Source organism: Vanellus vanellus (assembly GCF_965231255.1).
Source record: "Vanellus vanellus genome assembly, chromosome: 15".
Lineage (NCBI taxonomy): Eukaryota > Metazoa > Chordata > Aves > Charadriiformes > Charadriidae > Vanellus > Vanellus vanellus.
In genome coordinates this window covers 9,867,966-9,877,218 of record NC_138920.1, presented here as the reverse complement: position 1 = coordinate 9,877,218, position 9,253 = coordinate 9,867,966, and the positions used below count along the sequence as shown (strand labels likewise).

Below are 9,253 nucleotides of genomic sequence, written 5' to 3'. Positions count from 1 at the left end.
ATCGGGGCACAGGACAAAATGCCTGAGAAGGAGTGAAGGGGTAAGAGTTGGGGGACCGGGGGAATAAACGGGAGGGCAGGGGCGGGTGTCCCCGCGTGTGTAGCCGGTTTGTCACTGCCCTGCGGCGCGGCGGGGCCTGGAGTAACACAGCTGGAGCGAGCAAGGGGGCGCTTGGGATGCTCCCTGATTAATAGCAGAGGGTCCGGGCCGTGACCGCAGGCTCGGCATGTGCTGGAGCCGCGCTGCACTTTCCCAGCCCCCCTGCCAGGATGAGGGGGGTCGGAGGGAGGGAGGGAGGCAGGCAGGCAGGCAGGCGGCGAGCGGGACGGGGCCATCGGCATCCAGCAGCAAACAGGCGCTCCGGAGCCGCGGCTTCCTGGAAACGGAGCCCAGCTGGGCGACAGGCAGCGGCGATAAGCGGCGGCTATCGGGGCCATCCCGGCGGGCCCGGCCTCTCCGCGCCGCCGACAGCCGCGGGAGCGGTGCGGAGCCGCTCTCTGCGCCCCGCCGCCGAGAAGGCAGGTAGGAAACACCTGGCCGCGGGGGAGCGCGGAGCGAATCCCGCCGGGGACGCCCGGGGAGAGAGCGGAGTGCCGGCTCCGGCTCCGGGCGGGGAGAGGCGGCGTTCGGCCCCGGGCAGCGACCCCCGCCCCGGCCGGCGGCGGAAGGTACCGGGCAGGGGCGCATCGGTAACGCCGCTTCGGGCGCCCGGCAGAGACGGGTGTCCGAGGCGCGCCGGGCAACGGGGAGGCGCCGACACCGCGTCGGTAGGTGAGAGCTGCAGGGCATCGAGAGGGGGGACATGTCACCTATAGGGGTGGGCATGTCACCTATAGGGGGGGTAGGCTCCTACGGAGTCTGCGGGCGTCTGTAAGTAGGCAAGCTTCGAGGCATGCTGATGATCCTACAGAGGCTGCAGCGGCACAAAGAGGTGCGGTAGCTTTTTATCCACATTCATGCCAGGAACCCCCTGGGAGGTGAACGCCTGGCTGGAGCAGGTGGAGAAGTAAGAGGAGCAGGACGATGTTTACGCCATCCTGTAGGGTTTGTGTTTCGGAGGTGTCATTGTATAGGCTGGTTATATTTTAGTTAACTCTTTTTGTCTGTGCAGAGATTACATTTTATTTGCTCATAAATATGAATTGAGGTTTTGGGTCACAGCCCAGTTACATTTTGCTTCAGACAGAGTTTAATTTCCCCTTTTAAAAAGTGTTTTAAATAAGTTGGGCCATATGGAAATTGAGTTGTTCATCAACCAAAGAAACTTGAATGAATTTGAAAAATAAGATTACATATTTCTGGAGCCATTTCTTGAGTATGGAACCAGAGTCAGAGTACAGCACCAGTACTCAAAACTCTGGATTCAGTCATTTCCTTTGTTAGGATCAAGACTTAATCCATCTCTACCTGTGTTTTTACAGCTGTAAAATGGGAGCTACACCTATTAATGAGGGGCATTACATATTCCTTTTTGGAAAGACCTTAATTAAAAAAAAAAAAAGCAGAGGAGATAATTTGTAAGGGTAGTAAACGATGCAAAATGTGTCTGAGGGCACATTTCATGTAGAATGGTGAGATACATCTGAGAAAGATGTGGTGTCTAAAGGACTGTGCATATTCGAAACTTCTCAGTTGTATTCATTTCTTGTGCAGTTGATCACTTACTCTCTACTGCTGTGAATTCTAGATGACATAAGCACCACATGTAGTAGTGCAGGAAAAGCTGCACAAAACCTGCCAAAATGTGACGGAGCTGTTATTGAATGGCAGGCCAAGCCCACTTTATGCCCCAGGTCTAGAAAGAAACTTGTATGGGATACAACACACGCGAGACAGTAGTGAACAACTAGCTTGATAAAATTTTCCTCTGATTAGAGTCTGGATACTGTTTAGAGGAATTAATGGGCTTCTCTGAGATGACAGGTCCTGCGGCCCTACCTAGTGCTTGATTCTTGAGTCTGTAGCTGCAGTGAAGCAGTGGTATTTCTGTTAACAGCATGGAGCCAAGAACGGGGAAATATAGGCCAAACAGTGAGTTATGTAATGGTATTCCCTAAGGGGTAGTATAAAGATGAGATGTTTTCCTTCTGTCAAGACAAAGAGCAGCCGTACAGTTGCTCTACAATGTTCACTCTAGCTCTGGGTTCCTTAGGAGCAATCCAGGCAGGGAGTTGGGACCCTGTAATAGCAGATCCACCAATATAACTTTATTCCCTTCCACAGCTAATTCCTTCACAAATATTCCTTTGCAATATCCTCATAAAGAACCTGCAAAGTGGAATAGAGCTGTTATGGCTGGAAAGGGAAACCAGTCTATGGTGAGGGGAAAGTTATGATTTTGATGTGTCTGTTTCTCAGGGGTTTGAGGAGTGATAATGTGGAGTTACAGTGCACCAGGACAAAACGGAGGTTCTGTGTGCAGAGAGTTATAAAAGATAAAGCAAGGGAGTGAGAACTGTCTCAGAAGGCTTGTTAATTATGCCATTTGGATGGAATAAATGGAAAGGCTAGATTGGAAGTGGAGATATTTTATGTAAAATAGTAGGTTTAATATTAGTTAAATATATACACTCGATCTTAGCCAAAGGGCTGAGAAAAAGGAAGCAGAGAGACTTGAATTATCCAGAATGTTATTGGCCAGAACTAGATTTTGGAAGGTGATTGGCCGGTGACAATCCAAAATTATACAGACAGCAAGTCTTGCAAAGGACATCAGCTGGCCTTTAATGACTGGAGGTGCTCAGGGTCCTAGGTTTAATTCTGATCGTAAGATGGCACCTCCAATACTGCAAGAGGGACATACGTATTTGTGAAATACTGTTTTTTATCCACTTCTTAAAATGTTTCCATTTCTGTTGCCAGTTTATTCTCCCTGAGCACAGATTGCTTTAAACCAGTATGTCTTCAAAGACAGAATGCTGAAAACCATCATTTTTATTCAATTCAACTTTTTAGGGAAAAAAAATGAGTTTCAGCCAATCAATGCATTTAATCATTAGTAATTTAGAGGATCAGAACACCAAGCCGATATTGTCTTCTTTGTCACCAATACAGAAGATACTGTAAGTGTAGTTAGCAAACCGATTTATATGTAACTGATCTAGATTCGAATTTAGCTGTTTCAAATTAAATAATAAAATTTGTTTTATGGGGAACTTAAAATGCAATTATTATTGGAAAAGTAACTGTGTCAATGATATTTTGTTATTCATCAGATATGTTCTTTCCATGAATTCATCCCTGATCTGCTTGATGAAGTAGCAAAAATCCAGTTTTGTTATTTTTTTAACTCCTGCTACTCCAGGCTGAATGCAGTAGCCCTTGCAAATTGCTCTGGCCCTTGTATCATGAATTAAGACCCATGGCTGAGTTTATATCTTGAGATGTCAATCTCAGTTGCACTGTAAAATACCTGTAATAACTTGCTTTGGATCATAGTCATATAGTATGACTTGCAGATTACAGACTGACTTGTCAGGATTATTAGTGATTAAAAACCCTGTTCACTTAGCAAACTGAATTGGGGCTGTAAGCTTTTATCCTTGATTTTCTTTCCTTTCTCTACAACTAAATTGTTCAGACTGCAAATTCTGAGAATGTTAGCATGCTCAAGCAGGGATGTCCAAGACTTATATTAAGCATCAGTAGGTTCCTATAATTTCAAGTAAGGCCAGTGGAATCTATTTGTCCTGAACAGCTCAGAGCGCCATGGGCTGCACATTTCAGTATGGGTAACTAATAGTAGGGGCATCTGAATTTAACAGACACTTCAGATGTTTTGGCCTTATGTGCTCCTGACATATTTAATCTGTAAAATGGTGATAATACAGTAATGTTTGCATAGTACTGGGGAGATGATAAGAAATCAATATCAATCTTTCTCCATTACGTAGGAGGGGTTATATTTATGATTAGGGAATGAACCTTGCTCCTCTTAGCTGGATACTTTCCTCACTTATTTCATATGTTAGGAACAGTGGTAACAAAGCACTCGCCATTTTCTTTAAAAAAAGCTAGCTCATAGAGTGAGTGCTTACCACAAGAGTTTTCTCTAACCATTGTAGAAACATTTTTAAACTTGTAATTTTAAGCTATGCATAAGTATCAGTAGGTAATATTCTATGCACCTATGAAGGCGAAAAGGGTTATCTGATTACATGTGTTTGCAGATTTCTTTCTGCTTCACATTGTTGCAGACCAGAACAACAACATAACTTTCTTCTTTTAGGATAGTTAATGTTCTGGCCCAGAATTATAGCACCAGATGTGTTGCCACAGAAACAATTTAAAGGGAGTAGGAATTGCAAGCAAATTGTCTTTCTAGTGGAAAATGTAAAAGCAGTATTAATGTTTTAGAGCCTCTCATTGGTTTCTATGTGTGTTTTACGTGCTCACAGGAGAGAAGAGGGGAGAATTTTGCTTTTTTGTTTCGTACATCTGTTAGCATTTTAAAATTCTCTACACAGGGTTGAAAATTGGAAAATATTCTATTATGGGCATGAGTTACGTACCTCAGAGACATTTTTTATTAAATCCTGACTCATTTTTAGAAACTTTTTCCTTGAAACGTGTGCAGTATGCTAGCTGATTTGCTTAGCTCCACTTGTAACATGCTTTGGAAAATATTTCCAGTAATAGTTGTTTCTGTGAAAATAGGGAAACATTTGACTATATCAAATTATCCCAGATTTTGATGCTGAGAATTAATAGCACATTCTTACTTACTACAATGGACGTGCTGATGAAATGAGGGAATGTATATAGGAAATATTTTGATTTAATCTTGCCTAGGAAGCCCTAAAGCAGCCAAAGCCCTTGATTTCAGCTAGCATTTCTTTTTCTCAGACTAGTTACCACAGGATACTCTATTCCACATATCCGTTTCTCAACTATTATGAAAATATTTGTCTGAACAGAATGGAACTAGAATTACCCTTTTCACTTTTTTGACCACAGAAGCGCGTCTTTATCCTACAGTTTGGGGTAGAATAACAAGAAAAACATCCAGGAAGACCACAACTACAGCAGAACAGGTTGGCAGATGTAATAATTGTGTCATAAACTCTCAAGATACATCTAATATTTGCAAAACAAGATTTTCTTGTAGAATTTTTCACGAAATTAATTTAAACTAAAAAAGATGCTGATAGAATTATGTCTGCACTAGGATTTCAATTGTAGACATATCATAAAATATAGCATCTGCAACTAACATTGGTGAACATTTCTTGTATCAACTTAACTGAAAAATCTGGGAAAATTTACAAAAGGCCAACATCCACACATAAAGAGACTTGTTTCCACAGTTCTTTGTCATTCATGCATTAGGAAGGTTTTTCTCCCTGCAAATTTTGAAATAGTGCTGGCTGGGTGGCTGAAGGAAACTTAATTGCATTTATCTTATCAAAAGCCAGGGTGAAGTTCATGTCTTTTTGGAGTTATGGAAAAATTTTACCATATGCATCTGTATGCATAATGCTACCCTGTGATTTTGGAGGATGATGAACATACAATGTTACGCTGAGAAGCCTTCTTTTATTGTTTGTTTGTTTGTTTAGTATTTTCCCTCTGTGAAATTAATTTTTTTAAAATCTTTTTTCATATAACGATACTTTTAAATGACCCTCAGATTGGAAATATATAGTTTATTCCCTTTGTTACTCGTTTTTTATTGAAATTTGGGATCTTCACTTTTCCATTGATAAAAATGGTTTATAACAGAAGTATTAGAATATATCTGGGTATACTAGATTTAAGAACAGTTACTTATGCTTATGAAAATAGTTTGACTTTATTTTAAGTGTCCTACAAGAGTGATCTTTTGAAATTTATGTTTTGGAATTAGATTGCATACCATGTCACGCATTTGAGTTTTGGCAGGTTTGCGGGCATGTACATCACCAAACAAGATCTACCATAAAGATAAGAAATTCATTTCTTTCTTGCATTCCTTATTCAGGCAGAACTCCAATTCTGGGTGTGGAAGGAATGCAGAACTGGGCCTAGAGCTTGTGTCTGCACAGGTTTGAAATAAACTTTCAGTGTAAAATTTTGATCTGAATCTGCATCCATCTTTTGCTAGAAGACCACAGTTATTTGAATCCAGGTTTCTGGCTTGGGTACTCTTTGGGGCTGAATCAGTCCTTATGTTTGCAAGCTGATCCAAAGGTCCCCTTAATTAGTTCACACCCTGTTTGTTTGATCCCGAGAGAAGACAGGTTAGGCTTTCTTTAGGCGGTAGAGTTTTCCCAGACAGACATTGTAAACTAGAAATATAGGTACTTATAATTTTCTTAAAAATGTCCTTTGGGCCTGAAATTTCTTGTACTTGGTTTCAATCCAGTATTGAATAAGGCTGGAAAGTCTGAATAATGTGAGTTCAGCTCCATTTGAGTTATTCAAGTGCATTTTAAAAATATGTACTTTCCACTTACATTTTTTCCACAATTCTCTGCACTTACATAACCTCTGTTATTTAAATTGCCACAGACTTGAGGAGGGGAAAATCTTCTCCAATATTGGGACTCAACAGATAAACAAACAGGGAGGCAATTCAAAGACCTCGGTGTGCTTTAAAATCTTAGTGCTTTCTGCTTTAGTGTTACCATGAATAGGTTTATATTTCTACTATAGCAGACAAAATACAATGTAAATAACCTTCAGTTTATCTATGTGCTGAATTTCTGCAAGCTTTGCATTACGTAATTGAAATTTTACAGAAAGAGTTTAGGTTTCTCTGGATTATAAGGAAAAGTTTTGTTTGATGAGATCTGTAAAGTTAAAACAGTAGGCCCAGGGTTTTCCAAAAGGTTTGAGGTGCAGAGGTATTCTGAATGCATCTGCAGCTGTTTGAGCAATTATTACAACAGAGTGTACATATTGGGTAACTGTGTGTGAAAATGCGTCTACTACTTTATCTGTACAGAAAGCTCACAAGCTTTTCTAAAGTTTTGAAGATAACTGATTTGTAGCAAGTTAGTTACCTGTTTTTTACAATGGGTGATAAAACAAAAGGGCAGCTAAAATAGACAGATCATGTCTAAAAATGCATTGGTTTAGTTCCATCGGTAACATCACAGCTTCAGCATCACTGTATACTTGTTGCATAGATATATATAACTGCACATTACCGTGTGCCTTTTTTCATGCTTTTAGTACAATAGTATATGCTCAGGCTTTATGAAAATCTGTTACTGGGCTTTTGTTATTCATTGTCTGAAATGGAAGCCCACACAGGGATCTTGAAGGTAATGCCACCTTTGAAGAGTCCTGCATGTAGAAAGCTGACGGGAAATACTACTTTAGTTAACCACAACTCCCACTGAAACAATAGAGCTATCCTTTGTGTAATTCTGCTGAAGTCATTGGATCTTGTTCCTAATTCCACTGAGGCTGAGTTGTGCCCCTCCCTTTTTCTGAAGTGTTCAGATGCCGATGTGTTGTGCAACCAACATAATTTGTTAATAAATAAAGAAGCATTTAAATAACCTTAGAAAATCAGTACAGGAATCCCATCTGCCTGCAAACAAACACCAGAAGTGCAAAACAAATAAGTAGCAGTGCAGAGTATCTCAAAATTGCTTGAGCTTGGGTTGTTCAAGAACAAAACCACAAGTCTGAGGAGTATGAGCTCTGCAGGAGAAGGCTTTGGAGGAGAACATATACTGCTCCTTCTGGTAAGATCTCCAGTCCAGACATAATTTCTGCGTCTGCCCAGCCTAGCTTGTTTTCTCCAGAGCTGTAGTAATACATGACAAATCTTTCCCCTGTATGTGTATGAATGACTGGTTTTAGTTTCATTTAAAGCAATAAGTAAGTATACTTTGACCCGTAGTCATCAGATTATCTTTACAATACAGTAAAACTGTAGCTTATTGTAAAATATCACTCTTGAGCAAGCCAAGTCATATGGAGCAAAACACCGTTTTTCTATTATAACGTGGAATGCACTGTCTGCCATTGCTGCTGTAACTATGTCAGGATCTGGATTTAATTCTGGATCTGAATTAGTATATTGTTGGGATCACTTGTCGACATGTATATTTTGTATCTGAATGGTCATTTCTGAATTTTGAAGATCACCCAAGAGTGATTTTTCTGCCAGTAAGTTCTCTGGGCTGTACATTCTCAGTGACAATTCTGTAAAGGATCACAAATGTGAGTTCATAAGATCAATGATCCATGCACTGATGGTTGGTGGGTCATATTGCAAGTGTGGGAAAACTGCCAGGGGACATAGAACATCACAGGGACATACCGTTCTATCTACTGCCTCTCCAGCCAGGCATGGTTCCTCATTAATGGGAAGGCGTTATCACTGTTGTACTCATAGCACTTTCAGCATTCTGGACACTGTTGCCATCATCTCAGGCTTATCTGGCAAGATGTGTGATGATTATATCTTTCACAAATTGTGCCTGTTTGATGCCAAAAAAAGCAGATCAGTACACACATAGTGCCTTTGATATCACTGAAGTCATCACAATACTGTGATATTTAACTGTTTTGCCTATGTGTTGTCCTGAAATTTAAAGTTCTTTGCTGGTGGTCTCATCCATTACCAGGATTCCTTAAATTATCAATCAAGCAATAGCTATGTGAATATGGACTATGCATTTGGCCATCCATTTTTGTGTTAGTTCTCCTTGCAGCTCTAATAACTATAACTTAATGCAAACCTGACGATCATTTCCCTACATACCACATTTTGTAAGTGACTGTTGTTCATCCTCATTCTATTAGGACAATAGGAGCAGATGAACTGAGGATCAGTATGTGCAGTGAGCTGATTGATACCTTGAGTCTTTTCTTCATTGGTCTTGGGTAAGAGCTCTTCACAGTCATGAGTCAGGGTGCGTGTTAGCATTACAATTCACCCCTTCCGTGTTGAAAGGGAACTAAGAGAACTTTCTTACTGGGGGTCCAGTTTTGTCAAGTGGCACGATCCTATTCTGCAAGAGTGGTCTCGATTATAATTGGCTCATAGGTAAGTAGTAGAGTCTGGGTAACATAGACTAAGTCAATTTACATCACAAAAATAGGTTTTATTTTATGAGGCATGAAGGACTTACCCACAGATTTTTTTAGAAACCGAGAATTGTAGTTGTTCTACACTTGCCGTGTATCAATACTAACCTTTGTTCTGAGCTTAAATGTAGTACTGCTCTAATTTTGTCTCAGTTGAGGAGTTTTTTTAATGATGTAGACATATGACAGTAAAAGCTTCTGCAGCTCTATTGATATGGCAGTGTTG

The 9,253-nt window shown here is 40.7% G+C and overlaps 1 protein-coding gene across 3 annotated transcripts in view; it reads left to right on the top strand.

The window, feature by feature from the left end:
* The first annotated feature begins 512 nt into the window (after window positions 1–512).
* The window catches only part of RIPOR3 (RIPOR family member 3), a 53,265-nt gene continuing 44,524 nt past the window's right edge, over window positions 513–9,253 (top strand). For 2 of the 3 annotated variants that reach the window (XM_082491101.1, XM_082491099.1), the window contains exon 1: window positions 513–767. The gene's annotated coding sequence lies outside the window, so the exon portion shown is untranslated. Of the gene's footprint in view, window positions 772–9,253 lie in introns of all 3 variants that reach the window. The other variant, XM_082491100.1, reaches the window with a different exon arrangement.